The sequence below is a fragment of the Sycon ciliatum genome, chromosome 7 (assembly GCF_964019385.1).
Source record: "Sycon ciliatum chromosome 7, ocSycCili1.1, whole genome shotgun sequence".
Taxonomy (NCBI): Eukaryota; Metazoa; Porifera; class Calcarea; order Leucosolenida; family Sycettidae; genus Sycon; species Sycon ciliatum.
In genome coordinates this window covers 6802046-6817802 of record NC_088649.1, presented here as the reverse complement: position 1 = coordinate 6817802, position 15757 = coordinate 6802046, and positions in this window count along the sequence as shown.

Below are 15757 nucleotides of genomic sequence, written 5' to 3'. Positions count from 1 at the left end.
TGTGGATTATGTAGTTCTGTATTTGTGTTATATTCCATGGTCTCTTTCTCATGTATTATGTCAGAAGTTAATAATCATATCATGCTTGCATAACCTTTGATCTGAGAATGTTTAATTTTGTTCAGATCGTAGTTAAGTGGGACGCGTTTGTTGGGCATGTCTGAGAAGACCAGGCAATGCCTACCCAAACCCTCAAAATCTCCGTCCAAATGCCAGGTACCGTTTCCTTGGGTAGTACGATCCCCTGTGCCACGCCCCCTTGAAGGGTGTCTGAAGGGAATTTTGAAATTAGCATACCCCTCAAGAATGGTCAAAATATCACATGATGTATGGGTCTGCAAACGACCCATTCAACCAGCGTGTTACGACCAAGCTCGAATCAAGCTCCATTTAAAAAGCCAACCTTGCCTGACTTTAGAAGAGTTTCTGGGGCAGCACCGTTTAGCCACGCCAGCATCCCAGAAGATTGGGGTACTCACCCCCTGAACACACAAGTGATCGTCTTGAAAATCGCCAAATTACAAGGGCGGACAAATTCAAGTGTAACTAATTCGTATATAATCGACGCAGAGACAACAATAATATTTATGAAGAGGCGACGAGGAGACAATGGTATGGTATGGTATGGTATGGTATTGATTTATTTGAATTCGGTATCTCAACAGTACATTGTACAACTTGGTAAGATCCGAATGACATAGATACATAAACATAAAAGTGGAGTAGGTGCTACAGCGGATCATTTTATCGCAGATTGTGGGACTAAACTAATACCAGTATGCAAGTACACAAGAAATAAAAGCTGAATAAATACGACTGCATGACATTGGAGAAAAGCACCAATTAGAGCAAAAGAAAGCGACACATCACTCATCGAAAACATTTTCAAAAGGAGCTGTTTTAACCGGGTACATTGTGGCCCGTCATTAAGAAGGCAGGCAAGATGGGCGTTAAATGCAGAAGACGTATTGCAAGACTTCATTTCGAAGGGCAGAGCATTCCAAAGTAAAGCAATCCTACTAGACAATGAGCGATACCCGCATGCAGTCTTACATCGGCATAACGAAAGATTATTTGCAGAAGAGCCGCGAGTGGTGTAAGCAGGTGTACTGTGCCTACAAAATAGAGAATCTAAACTGGCAACCGGGTGAGCTACTTTACACTGAAAGATAAATTTAATGAACAACTGTAAGAAACGGTGGTCCAGAGGGCATAGCTTAAGAGAGTGGTAAATGGGGTCCACGTCAGCACAGTAATGGGCACCACAGGCAGCTCGGATCGCACGACGGTGAACAGCAAATAGGCGCCCACGGTCTTTTGCAGATAAGCAGGGTAAGAACGATTGAAATGCAAATTCTAGATCAGATTGAATTACGCATAGCACATAAAGGCGACAAGCGCACGGGGACAGTTGACGAAAAGAACGCCGTAGAGCACCAATTTTGCGTGACACCTTGGCAACAAGCTTATCAAAATGAGGTGTGAACGAGAGCTTGTTGTCAATTACAACCCCCAGACAGCGAGCACTGGACACTTCTGTCAGCACTTTACCATCGATACAGATAGTGGGCGTGGAACAGACCGGCGAGCGCTTGGGAGCGATGAACATTACAACAGTCTTATTCTCATTGATAGTCAGGCCAAGTTGCTGAAGATCAGTAGCGAGTGCTGATAACGTGTGGTAAACTAAATCTGCAGCCTCCTTTGCCGTCGGACAGGATGCGTACACCGTTTTGTCGTCCGCAAAAGCGAGCAATTTCGTCCCGGATGTGTCAGCAGTTGCAGGAAGGCGGCGAACATAGATGTTAAACAGAGTTGGGCCCAAGACACTGCCTTGCGGGACCCCACGAGTGACAGGTAGAAATGGAGAGACCTCACCGCACCTGAGGACCCGCTGGGCTCGGCCAGAAAGGTAGGATTTAAACCATGAGAGTGCTGATCCGCTGATACCAATCTCGTGCAAAGCCAAAAGTAGCTGCTGATGCTGCACACGATCGAACGCTTTACTAAGGTCAACAAACGCGACAGCAGAGGTCAGGCTCTGGTCCCGAGCAAGACACCAGTCATTAATTGCCAAAGAGAGCAGTTGATGGACGGAGCGATTTGGGCGGAACCCAAATTGGTGATCATGTAGGAATGCAGTCGAGTCCAGGTGACAGAATAGTTGCGACATTACCACGGATTCCAACACTTTGGACAGGATCGACGTCAGCGAAACTGGGCGGTAGCTCGTTGCGTTGTAGACGTCGGTCTGAGCGGATTTTGGGATCGGGGCAGAAGGCAGAAAAGGCAGAAGGCAGAAGGCAACACTCCACTGCTAAGAGACGCGCTGAAGATTTGTGCCAAAGAAGGCGCCAAGGAGGACACCATGGCCTTGAGGAAACCAGGCAGAAGGCCATCTGGACCCGGTGCCTTGCACGGTATAAGGGAGCGAAGAGCACGCTCTACCTCTGTAGTGCTGACCCGATCGAAAGAGGTCAATGCATCTTCAAGGACCGGTCCAGACGGCAGGTCGTACGTGCTTGTGGGGTCGTGGACTATAGCATGGAAGTGGTCATTCAGGTTAGGTGCAAGAATGGGAGACGACTTTGGTTTACGCTTTGTCACATAGTTGATTGTAGCCCATAAGCGACGCGGAGATTTTCTGTATTCGGCACAAATTCTCTGACAGTGCTGGTTCCGCAGACGACGATAGAGATTGTTACATTGGGTGCGAAGGCGCTGAAAGCTGTTGTAAAGCTTGGTGTCTGTGGAACCTCCCTTGTGCCACGTGCGAAAGGCCGCTTTGCGCCTCCGAATTAGTGCTTGTAGCTCTGACGTAACAAAGGGGCACTTTCGACGAGGAGCATGTCGGTAATGCTTAGACGGTTTATATGGCGCTACCAAATCCAGCACTGAGTCAACTTTACTTGTCCATTCGTCAACCATACTATTCACGCTGGAAGAGAGAGAGAAAGTACAGAGGTTTGCGGACTCTAAGAGGGTCTCCAATTGCTTGATATTGGTGTTGGAAAAGTCCCGACTGGGCAGGCGCTGGTTGCAGTCAGTCGGGAAAGAGTAGGGGTCGGGGGTGGTCAAGGTTGCACATACCAAACAGTGATCGGAGTGCTCAAAGTCATGAACAATACCGCCTGAGACAGCATCTGTATTACTTAGAATGTAGTCAATTGACGATGACCCACTTCGGACAAACACGAGTCAATAACTTTATTAATGCGATTAATAGTATAAGTGAAGCGGACATTACAAAAATGATGAATGAGAATACATGTATCTAAAATGGTTGTTCCTAATCGATTTTCTTGAGACTATCATCAGGGAAAAATCGTCTCACAATAGAGGCTATACGGAGAAACAAACTACTTATAGGTTATAGGATAGTGGGAAGTACACAAATCTTTTCTTCTAATTTCTTTCGTCTTCTCTCCCACTTTATTTTTTCTTTTCACACCTCACCTTGTGTACTTCCCACTATCCTATAACCTATAAGTAGTTTGTTTCTCCGTATAGCCTCTATTGTGAGACGACTTTTCCCTGATGATAGTCTCAAGAAAATCGATTAGGAACAACCATTTTAGATACATGTATTCTCATTCATCATTTTGTAATGTCCGCTTCACTTCCATTTCCCCATTTTTCTTGCGATATTTATGTAGGAGACTTCCGTGATAAGCATGCATTTGCTTTTGGAGAATCCTTTTAAATAAATACAATACAATACAATACTTATACTATTAAGGGGGCAGCCTACCCATAAATTTCATATGGCATTCAATTGACCGTAACTTTGGTGTTTCTCAATGGATTTGAGTGAAATTTTGACCACACACTCCTGCCACTATGCTGGCCCTCAGGACATGATTTACAAGTTCTTGCGCCTCACTGACAGGCTTTTCAGGCCGGAAAAACTCAAATTTCCGGCATAGTGCCACGGTGTGCGAGCCACCCAGGAGCCAAACAAATGCATTTACAATTTTTTCACATTTTCGTGCTCATTCTGTCCGTGCGCGGGACCCAAACCTAGAACAAGTCCAGAAGCAGCCATGGGTGATCGGGTAGGGCCCCTCAACGAGGCCCTGGAATCTGTCACAACGGAACGAGTGGGCGTTCTCTCACACACTCACACAGACCCAAGTCAATTTTTGAATTTTTTAGGTTTAGCACGTGCTACGAGGTCGTACCTTTGATACAACATCCAGTGCTGGGACCTCCACAGCAAGCCATTTCCACAGCGCTGCACACCAAATCCAGGATACCCTCAGAAACCGGCAAAGACTACCACTCACGTTTCACTACTGCCTAGTACTGAATCCTACCTGACTTCTTGACACGACTCAAACTTGCCAAAGTCACTAAATCAACGTCAACTACAATAATCAAGCCACATATCTGCAACGTCACGAGGGTGCTGGCAAAAGTCCTGCTGCACGGCGGCGGGCAAAGCCCGCCGCCGTGCAGCCCAATACGTGGCTCAAAAACCTGATTTTTTGGACTTGGAGCAAAATTCTGCACACTTTCGCGTGTTTCCATGATACGACAAGTTGCGCACGGTCTGCTCACATTCAAATACAGTGCTGCCAACAAATGACAGCGTGCAACAAAAATATCTTACCTTGCAAGGGCACATTTTCGGCCATAACTCTTGAACGGCCGGTCAGATCGGGACACAATTTTCAGAGAATTTGCAGCTATTCATGCTCTTTCAACTGACGTAGCACTCAATATGAATTTACAAATTCGATTTTTCAGCGAATTTTTGGGTAGTCTGCCACCTTAATCGCATTAATAAAATACTATTTATAATAGCAATAAAGAGAACAAATCTGCTGTCATCGCCACACTACAACAAAGTTATGAAGGTTTACCAAAATCGATTTTCTTGTCACAATCATCAGTGCAAAGCCGTGACTGAAGAATAACCATGCTAAATCAATGATTTATATACTGTAATTTTTAAAATTTTGAAGGACGCTTCACGCAGCTTCATTATACTTGAATTGTTTGCAGGCAACCTGCCTACACTCAAGAGAGCACTGCATTTCACACAAATCCATTGGTATCGTTACAACGTTTCGGTCTTTATGACCATCATCAGGAATGAAGTGGACATGCATGCATCTGACCCATTGCCATTGGGAGCAACGGCTTTCTCAGGTATCCGGGTTCTCGGTTCCGAGCGTGACCGCCCCAGGAGGAGGATCCGGGAGGCCATCAATATCAGGGAGCGATCCCCGGAAATTAACAGCAACAGTGGCTGGGATCTGCTATAACACCACCTTACTGCGAGTGTCGCGGGGCTCTAGACACCTCACTGGTGGTGTGAGACTGGAACTGGGCTGTTATCACTGCTGTAGCGCAGTATCTACTTTCCTCGCCGTTTGTGCTTGTGTTGTCATGTATATGTAGTAATGCACACCCGCCATTACGTGCTTTGCACTTCTCTACGCGCGCTGTCACTATGTACCGCGCTTTGCTTGCTTGCCTCCTTCTTTTATACTGCTGTTCTTTCCATGTCCACTTCATTCCTGATGATGGTCATAAAGACCGAAACGTTGTAACGATACCAATGGATTTGTGTGAAATGCAGTGCTCTCTTGAGTGTAGGCAGGTTGCCTGCAAACAATTCAAGTGTAATTTTTAAAGCTATTATAATACTGTAATTTCACAAATTTTTGGTGTACTTTTATTTTCGGTACTTTCGGTGCGCCTGTTTCATATCTAAAATTTCAATACACCGAACAAACACTAACACACATAATCCAATAGGGAACTTCTTCTCTGTACCGAAAATTTCTGTTCACCTAACCTGGCCTGTTGCCCTCATACCGAAAATATTGAGCACCGAAAATTTCTGAAATCAGAGTACATTCGATAATGTGTTACGAGAACAAAACAAGGTGCTAAAATAGAATGAGGGAAGGTGAGACAATAGAAGTAAAGTGAGAGCTAAGTGCAACAGGGGTGAGGATCTAATTGCAACGCTAGAACTGTGTAGTGAGTGCACCTACGAAAATAATCTTAACGCAACTACATGTTTCTTCTGCTTACAAAGATCAGGCTTATGCAAACGAATACAAACAGCCTCAAGTACTTTCAACTGACTAGCGTACCATGCACGACAAAGAACAGAAAAACTAAAATCATCATACACCTGCAGACACTTAGGGTGAGACAACAGAAAACGGCAGACGTCTTACGATCACAATCACCATCCGATTCCTCGTCTCCACCAACCGCAACCTCGTCCTCCGTCTCATCTTCCAACTCGTTCTCAGTGTCGTCCTCCGTGTCATTCTCCTCATCAACACCGATCGGTCCCAGGCTCGCTTCATGTTGCTTAACCTCTGTTCGTTGACTCCTCCTTTGATGTTGATGGTAATTTGTTACCATTGTTGTTGTTGTTATTCTTGTTGTTTCTGTTGTTAAATCTTCTGTTCCCAGTGTCTTCGCCGGTGCTTGACATCCAGTACTGTAAAAATTCATTGAATAATTAGCCGTTGATCGTCTAGGTCTTTGAATGTTGATCGTGTTGTTTTCTCTGTTGAATTCCGTTCCCTTCAGCCTTTTTTCTCCTTGTTCATTGTGCATTGTGTTGTGGTGACAATGTGCACATTATCCATCTCCACGGCTCTCGATACGGGTGATGGAGGCACTATTGCCGACGACGGCAATTGTGCTAACGATGGCTGTGACCGAGGGTTCTTAGGTGTCCTGCCGCGTTTGGGCCGCAGTGCCCGTGCCGAGCCAGTCACCATGTGCAATGGGACGTACTGCTTAAACGTGCGTTCAGATGTTGAAGAGTCCTACCAACGTACCGACTACCGCATTGTCGGCACTCAAATTGGTATACCAATTTAGATGCGAGTTGGGTTGGTAGGACATCCTTCCTCGCCGTGAACGCACGTACAGTTGTGAAAACGGGCACAAAATGTACCGCGTAGTACGTTTGTTGCACAATTTTCCGGACCACGCGACTCATGGACAATGAGAGGTTACCTTTCCAAGGGAGAGAAAGATACGTGGGACATTTGTCCGGCGAAGACACTGGGAACAGAAGATTTAACAACAGGAACAACAAGAATAACAACAACAATGGTAACAAATTACCATCAACATCAAAGGAGGAGTCAACGAACAGAGGTTAAGCAACATGAAGCGAGCCTGGGACAGATTGGTGTTGATGAGGAGAATGACACGGAGGACGACACTGAGAACGAGTTGGAAGATGAGACGGAGGACGAGGTTGCGGTTGGTGGATACGAGGAATAGGATGGTGATTGTGATCGTAAGAAGTCTGCCGTTTTTCTTCATCTGTTGTCTCACCCTAAGTGTCTGCAGGTGTATGATGATTTTGGTTTTTTCTGTTCTTTGTCGTGCACGGTACGCTAGTCAGTTGAAAGTACTTGAGGCTGTTTGTATTCGTTTGCATAAGCCTGATCTGTGTAAGCAGACGAAACATGAGGTTGCGTTAAGATTGTTTTCGTAAGTGCACAGCATGATTGTTTGTCTCACTACACAGTTCTAGCGTTGCAATTAGTTCCTCACCCCTGTTGCACTTAGCTCTCACTTCACTTCTATTGTCTCACCTTCCCTCATTCTATTTTAGCACTTTGTTTTGTTCTCGTAACACATTATTGAATGTATATTAATCATTGATTCAGCATGGCTTCTCTTCAGTCACGTCTTTCCACTGATGATTGTGACAAGAAAATCGATTTTGGTAAACCTTCATGACTTTGTTGTAGTGTGGCGATGACAGCAGAATTTGTTCTCTTTATTGCTATTGTAACTAATAAGCCATGTAATTAAATTGTACCATTATGAATGTCGGATTTGTGTAAGTTGATATGAAAGAACCCTTCAGCACCTGAACGCACGGGTAAACACCATGTACCATTGAGGCATCACGCCGTACTACCCTGGAACTCAACGTTAACTGCAACGGGACGCCTCTCACCCAGACCACCACTGCTCCCTTTCTGGGCCAACAGATCGATTCCTGTCTTCGGTGGGACGCGCAGGTCTCCAGCATATAGTACCTAAAACTTCCCAGAAGCTAACCACCTTGAGAATTTGTGGGAACCATCCGCCCGTCGCTATCTGAACGCCAGTCGCTCCTCTTCTATTCTGCCCTTATACTTCCTGACATGCTTTATGGATCAAACGCGTTCTTCTCTGCACTCACGGCTCAGCAGCGGCACCAGCTCACTGTCCTCGACAAGCGATGTGTTCGCTGCGTAGCCAATCTGCCCTTCCCGTCCCATACCACTCCTATTATACACTCGCCTTTCCCTGACCCCTGTAATTGAACGTGCCAAATGCAAACTCCGTTTCCTTATGCACTGTGTCCACACCAGCAGCATCAGCCCTCTTCTGAAAGATAGAGTAGCCCTCCAACCTCCCAGTAATACCCGTGGCAATGACAATTGCAAATAGTTTGTTCAGCTAACTCGGCGAACATCTGGCGACAGCCGACCATTGGTTTTCGCCGTGAAGCTTTGGAACACCCTGCCACAGGAACTCACCTCCACTCGTCGTCCAACCCCGTAAGATTGCTGAAAGTGTTTTTCTACGGTTAATATGGCCGAATAGTACCTCCCTCTGGCATAGGTCCTCATCTTCCTATTTCTCTCTGATTGTTAATTCGTTCGAACTTGACTTGTAATTACTGGTCCATTTACATATACTTCCTATTGACTGTTTTCTCATTTTCTCAAGTGCAGCTTTATCGAGCCACACTTTTTATTCTATCGCCATCATAATATTGGGCATCAATGCCCGTTTGGTTTGCGATGTAAAATAAAACTGCAAACAAAACATACCAGAACTGTGATATAATCGTGTAGTTATGCTCCTACCTCCGAGAGGATGCCAAATTATGCTCCAAATTTTCAACCACCAAATCATGCCAATAATTATGCGGGCATAATCCGCCGGTGCCTAGCGCTGTCGCCTTCATCTCTGGTGCGGGTGTAATCTAGTGACTTCGTACATGCGTCATAAGTAAAAAGTAAATTATCGTGTCCGTTCCCGAAGGGAACTCACGACAGCCGCTAACACCCGGTAAATCCTAGCGGCAGATGCAGCGCCTAACGGTGGGGGTGAGTGGATAAGTCTCACAACCACTGGCACAAGTGCCGAGAACGGCATGCGTCATAACTAGGGCTGAAACGATTATACCGAATAATCGAGTACTCGTTTGATAACTCTAACGATCGAGCAATCGTTTAGATTACCGATTACGATTATTTTGCGTTTTTTAAATTTCTGTCCAGAAAGTATTGTAAACCCTTCTTTTGTGAAGTTTGAATCAGTTTCCGCTGGGAGTATGCAGTTGCCAGGGGTATGGTTCATGTTCTGAGGTTAAATTAACTTCAAAACTGCCATGTTTCGGAGCTACCCTTTCACTAATGCAGATTTGTTGGTATTATGAAGGCATAGTTTGTGGAAACAGAGTAATGTTTGCACAGAATTATGACTCTATTTGCTAACGATTATAATCGATTACTCGATCGTTAAGCTAGAGAGTAATCGATACTTGAAAATCCACGATCGTTTCAGCCCTAGTCATAACAAGAGTACTCTTGGTTATATTAATAGACCAATCCCTTTGTCTGCGTTCGCGAAAGGGCAACGCGTGAAAGTAACAGTTAGCTCGTGTTAAGTGCATGGTTTTGTATTTAGTTGGTATGTGGCAGCTTATAGGACAGAGAGACTTTTGATCCCTGAGCTTGTGTATGTAAATAGTGTTTTACGTCGACCATGACGGCTCGCTTTGAATTACAGAACGGCTGCTCCGATACGAACTCTAAAAAATGAAAAAATAATAATGGCTACAATTCCCAACCATACCACAAAGAACTGATCTGCTACATCATTGTATTGCAAACAGTTTCCATCTGTTCGAACAACATTCATGATGAGCTAGGCAAAAAAGCATAGCGTAGGGCCCTGAGCGAAAGAAAATATACTTTCTCTTTGCATTCGAGGGTAACACGACACCGTCTACCACATTGATGACCTAGGCAAAAAAGCATAGGGATGTTATAAATTTTTCATTTCTCCTATTTTTTTTCAAGACATAACCTAGGATTCGAATCCGCACTATCGCCCTGCGCTGCAAGCATTCCCCCGATACCTTTAGCATACATACCCATTCTTCCAAGTCACTTCACTTCACGTTATGATCTTGTGTAGTATCCCTGCCCGACCTATACGGAAGCAGTACGGAACTAATACGGAGCTTTGCCTGATGTATATTTAGTGTATCTCCGTATGTAAGCGTACGGCAGCTGCTGCATAAAAGCGGCTGTGCATTTCTGTTTTGATGAAGATGAGATTTTGATAATAACGAGCTATTCAACCTCCAGGTATGCACCGGAGAGAAAGTCAGTTATTTTGCCGCTTCTTCTTTCACTAATAATTATATCTCAGGTGTGTACCTGAAAGAAGTAGAATAAAAGTAATTCTTGTTGATTTCACCGCGCCTACCACTCGGCTACCATTACATTGGTGGCAGCGGTGTAGTTTTAAATAAAACAACGTGATTCGACCCCAGACTCCGATGGCTCAACCCGCTACAGCTCCGTGCGACGAATCAAGATGAGAATCATGTTTCTTGCCTTCCTGGGCTTGGCCCTGCTTATTAATATTACTATTAGCCTGCAGCACAGTCAGGGTGCTAACGTGGATCACCCTTCTCTCCGCACGGCACACACTGGAGACTCCGATGGCGATTCCAAGCGACCCGCTACCTACATGTGTACTACCGGTGGTGATGGCGAAGCTGATGAGGACGATAACAGTACAGGCAGGCTGCTGCCCAAGACAAGGAGGGTATTCCCCAAGATCTGCAGCGTTTGATTTTCGCCGGTACGCAGTTGGCAGACGGCCGAACCCTGAGTGACTACAAGTTCAGCAGGAGTCCACTATTCACTTGGTACTTCGTGTCCGTAGTGGGATGCAGATTTTCGTCATCACTCTTCCTGGCTAGACCATCACTCTTTACGTCGCGCAAAGCGATGCTATCGACAATGTGAAGACCACGATTCAAGACGAGGAGGGAGGTCATTTGTCTGACGCCGAGCTAGCCGCTCTGAGTGACCGGCTCAACCAAGATGAAGATAAAACCTGGCTCGCCCTCCGCCATAGCTCCAGCCGCCGCCGTGGTTACTAACGCCGATTCCAGGTATGGCATTTTCTTTCCTGTCTTCCTTCAGTCTCCCTGTTCTTTTCAGTCTTCCTTTATGCGAGTGTGTGAATCCAGTTTAGTTTGGTAGGCGTCTGATCATGGTGAGCCACGGTTTACCCAGCTAACGTGGGACAATGTGTATGACAACGCCCCTTATAGCTATAGTGTATTCAGTTCGGTTTTTGAACTGCGATGTTCCTGGCGGGTTGTGCCAGCGTTGTGCAGCAAGAGTGCTGTAGTTTTTCCGGTCCTATTTGGAGGACAGTTCTTTCCCCTTTTGACCCCGTGAGATGGTGTGAACCTGGTGTGCTTTTACTTCTACTTTATGATTTGTTATCAGTTCATTTCTTCTGTCTACTCTAAACGTTATCATTTCCGATATAATTTGCCATCTTCCGGTTGACGCTGTGTTCGTAACTCTTCACTAATTTTTTGAAAATCACGTGGGCGTGATTATCTGTAGGAACGGAGGGTGAAGTATCCCTGCCCGACCAATACGGAAGCAGAACGGAACTAATACGGAGCTTTGCCTGATGTATATTTAGTGTATCTCCGTATGTAAGCGTACGGCAGCTGCTGCATAAAAGCGGCTGTGCATTTCTGTTTTGATGAAGATGAGATTTTGATAATAACGAGCTATTCAACCTCCAGGTAGGTGTGCACCGGAGAGAAAGTCAGTTATTTTGCCGCTTCTTCTTTCACTAATAATTATATCTCAGGTGTGTACCTGAAAGAAGTAGAATAAAAGTAATTCTTGTTGATTTCACCGCGCCTACCACTCGGCTACCCATTACACTTGCATTTGAAAGCCCTATTTGAATATTGTGGCCAGCTGTCTTTGATGATCCGGTACGGGACAGGTACGGCGCCGATGGCACCAACAAATACACACTTTGATGATACGGTACGGGACAGGTACGGGATAGCACCAGGAATGCCAGTGGCACAAACAAAGAAATAAACACCAAAGCTGTGTGGACCCTGGCTAGCGCCAGACGTTACTGAAGTGACGTCTTCTGCACAGCTACGGGAATATTGGCTCGGTTATGCAATTTCCCTTCCAGAGTTGCTGCAGTTCTGTGGGAAATGGAGTACTTGGAGGAGACAAATGTTGACTGTAGTGTGGATTCTAATGAACTACCAACAATGCCGCCATTGATGAAGTCGAAGAGGAATATGCATCACCAAAGTACGAGAGAGTATGGTCCATCGTCTGTTTCACCATCTCCTGCCTCGAACGTTGTCGAAGAAAACATGGAGAAAGCGTCGTGCATGAGATCCTCTTCACTGGAAAACAGAGAAGACACGAGTAATATACCCCATGAGTATACCAGTAGCATATTTCCTGTTTCTCCTCGGCCATTGATAAAATGGACGAGGAACACAATTTCTTCAGTGAGTACTTCTAATGGCCAGCCTGCTTTCGGACAGACATTTCGAACCGCCGGCAAAACTTGCGGCGAAAGGGGTGAAGCGACGTCTAGTGCAACGCCTGAAATGGAAGACGTGGTGAACTGGACTTCAGCGTTCACCGTGTATGAGAAACGGGCATCGCCTGGGAGATCATCTCTTCAGTTTGAAATGGACGTCTATACTCCAGCCACAGCGTCAAATACTGGAGTTTTTGGTGGACGGACACGTGAAACATGGGAGCAACCTGATGCGCTTGACATGCCAGTTGAACGCAGACGTCCTATCGGAAAGAATTCTGACTCTTCTAAGGGTATGGCTCAGGATCAGGATCCGTACAAGGATTCTAAGTGTAAGACATTACATAGGTGTCAGTTTTGCCAAAAAGAGTTCAAAAGGGTATCTCACCTCCGTGAGCATGAACGTGTTCATACTGGAGATCGACCATTCAAGTGTCATGTATGCGGAATGTCTTTCACTCAGTCAGGCAATCTAAGTGTTCACAAACGTATTCATCATACCGGAGAGAGACCGCACAAATGTAAGACATGTGTAAAGTCATTCACACAGTCATCCCAACTACGTGACCATGAACGTGTACATACAGGAGAACGTCCGTATAGGTGCAGAGAGTGCGCAAAGTTCTTCAGAACATCATCAAATCTTCGCAACCATGAACGTACTCATAACTCAAAAATCAGAAGAATAAAAGTCGTTTGAAAGTGTTTTACTATGTGTAAAAGTGCTCTTTATGCTCATGAATTCTACGAACAAAAGAGAGAGAGAGAGAGAGAGAGAGAGAGAGAGAGAGAGAGAGAGAGAGAGAGAGAGAGAGAGAGAGAGAGAGAGAGAGAGAGAGAGAGAGAGCGAGAGAGAGAGAGAGAGAGCGAGAGAGAGAGAGAGAGAGAGAGAGCGAGAGAGTGCATGAGAGTGAAAGAGAGTGTGTGAGTGAGAGAGAGAGTGTGTGTGTGTGTGTGTGTGTGTGTGTGTGTGTGTGTGTGTGTGTGTGTGTGTGTGTGTGTGTAGATGGAGAGAGAGAGTGCATGAGAGTGAAAGAGAGAGAGTGTGTGTGTGAGAGAATGTGTGTGTCGGCTAGAAAGAGAGAATACATTCACAGCAGTTGGAAACAAGGTCTCGTCATTGACGCTATTCACAGAAATCTGATCGTAACCACACACGCGATAGACTATGGTAGTCCAGCGTCGCAATCTGATGTGGATTATGTTATTCTGTATTTGTGTTCTATTCCATGGTCTCGTTCTCATGTATTATATCAGAAGAGACAATAATAACATACTAGCATAACCTTTGATCTGATAATGTTTAATTTTGTTCAGATCGTAGTTAAGCGTTTGTTGGGCATGTCTGAGAAGACCAGGCAATGTGTGCAAGTCGATTTATTCGATTTTGCTCAAATTTGCAGGTACATTTCCTCGGGGTGTAGATCAACTGTGCAAAGCCACCTTGAAAAGGTGTCTGAGGGGAATCTTGAAATTAGCATACCCCTCAAGAACGGTCAAAATATCACATGATGTATGGGTCTGCAAACGACCCATTCAACAGCGTGTACGACCAAGCTACGAATCAAGCTCCATTAAGCCAACCTTGCCTGACTTTAGAAGAGTTCCTGGGGCGGCACCGCTTAGCCACGCCAGCTAGGCTCCGGCGGATTATGCTCGCGAAATCATGGAAATATGCTTTGATGGATTCTTGCATTATGCTCTAAATGCTTTGCCACCCGGGGATATATATTCACTTTGTTGTACTTATGGAGCCTCAATGTTCCGAAAATTGTGCTTTTTTTCGTACTTGCAAGTTGCAAGTGGCCATAACTTAAGGACAACAAAATACATGAGTATCCCCATACCAAGATGTCCATGCATGTCAGAGATCAACATGGAAAAGAGAAAACATTACTTCTTCGTTTTATGGTGAAAAAGGAGGACAAAATGTTACGAGTTATGACCAACTGTCCACCAACGTAACCAGATCTTATACAGTTAGCGAGTGCGACAAAATGGCACAAAACTGACAAGGAGTACTCAGACATTCGGCGGCCTGACACCTACATGTACATGTAGCTCATCATCCGAATTCTTCTTGTATTTATTTGATTTCTTTTGTACTTCAGTAAAAATATTATTAATTTTCATTGCCAAAGTAGTTGGGAGTTACCTTTGAAAATTATCAAATTCACCTTTCTTCGTAGTCAATAGTGAGGTTTTGCATTCCGAATTTCGGTTCGGCATTCTTCGGTCATTTGTCGAAGATCAAAATGCCGAATTTTCGCACCAACGTTTGTTTTGCAAGTCGAAAATGATGTGTTTTCATTTCGTGAGCCCCAGCATCAGCAATGTCCTGTCCCGTGCTCCTTTTCTTGCTGATTCCAACGAACTTTGATCGCCCAAAGAGTCGAGGGCCAAACCTGCCTCCCCAGTCGCCTCAGAAAAACCAACTCCATGGCCAAGTCAAATTTTATGCGTATCGCCATAGTCTTTTCAGCCACACAGATGACGGTGAGGACACTCCAGGCGAAAGAGAGTAGACAGGCAGTGGAGAGGAGCAATCAGAGGTAGCTGACGATGCTGATGTCGCCAAAGACGGCGGCGAAGCGATGCCGAGATGAGAAACCTCTTTGAATAAATCACGCGCTAGCGCTCTTCTACAAGAAAATTCATCCGAAAAATATTTTGGTGACCTGTCAAGCCATTCCAGTATCGAACCGTCGCCTCTACATGGTGTACCAGTGTACTATGTGGGCCTAGCCTGTCAGCATGTGAACAGTGAAGTAACTGCACTACATGCAGACCCGGTCTACCACTACCACTATGAGTATGAAGACAGTATGATACAGTGCATGCGGCCCATTACAGCTACTGGTAGCTAGCATTGCATTTGGCCGGATTTTTTTGGCGACGACTGTGTAGTAGTACCGGTAGTAGTAATGCAGAGTACAGATTGTCACTGTGTCAGTCCGTGCGCCCGGCTCTACGTAACGTAGCTACCAGTTTGTACCGGTACCATGGTACCGCGAAAGAAAACAATCGCCAATTTTTTTAATAGAATTTCATGATTAATTTTTTGTGAACACTAGTATTATTATACAGTACTAGTGCAGCGCATCGATATGCACGATAATACATCCGGAAGGAATCG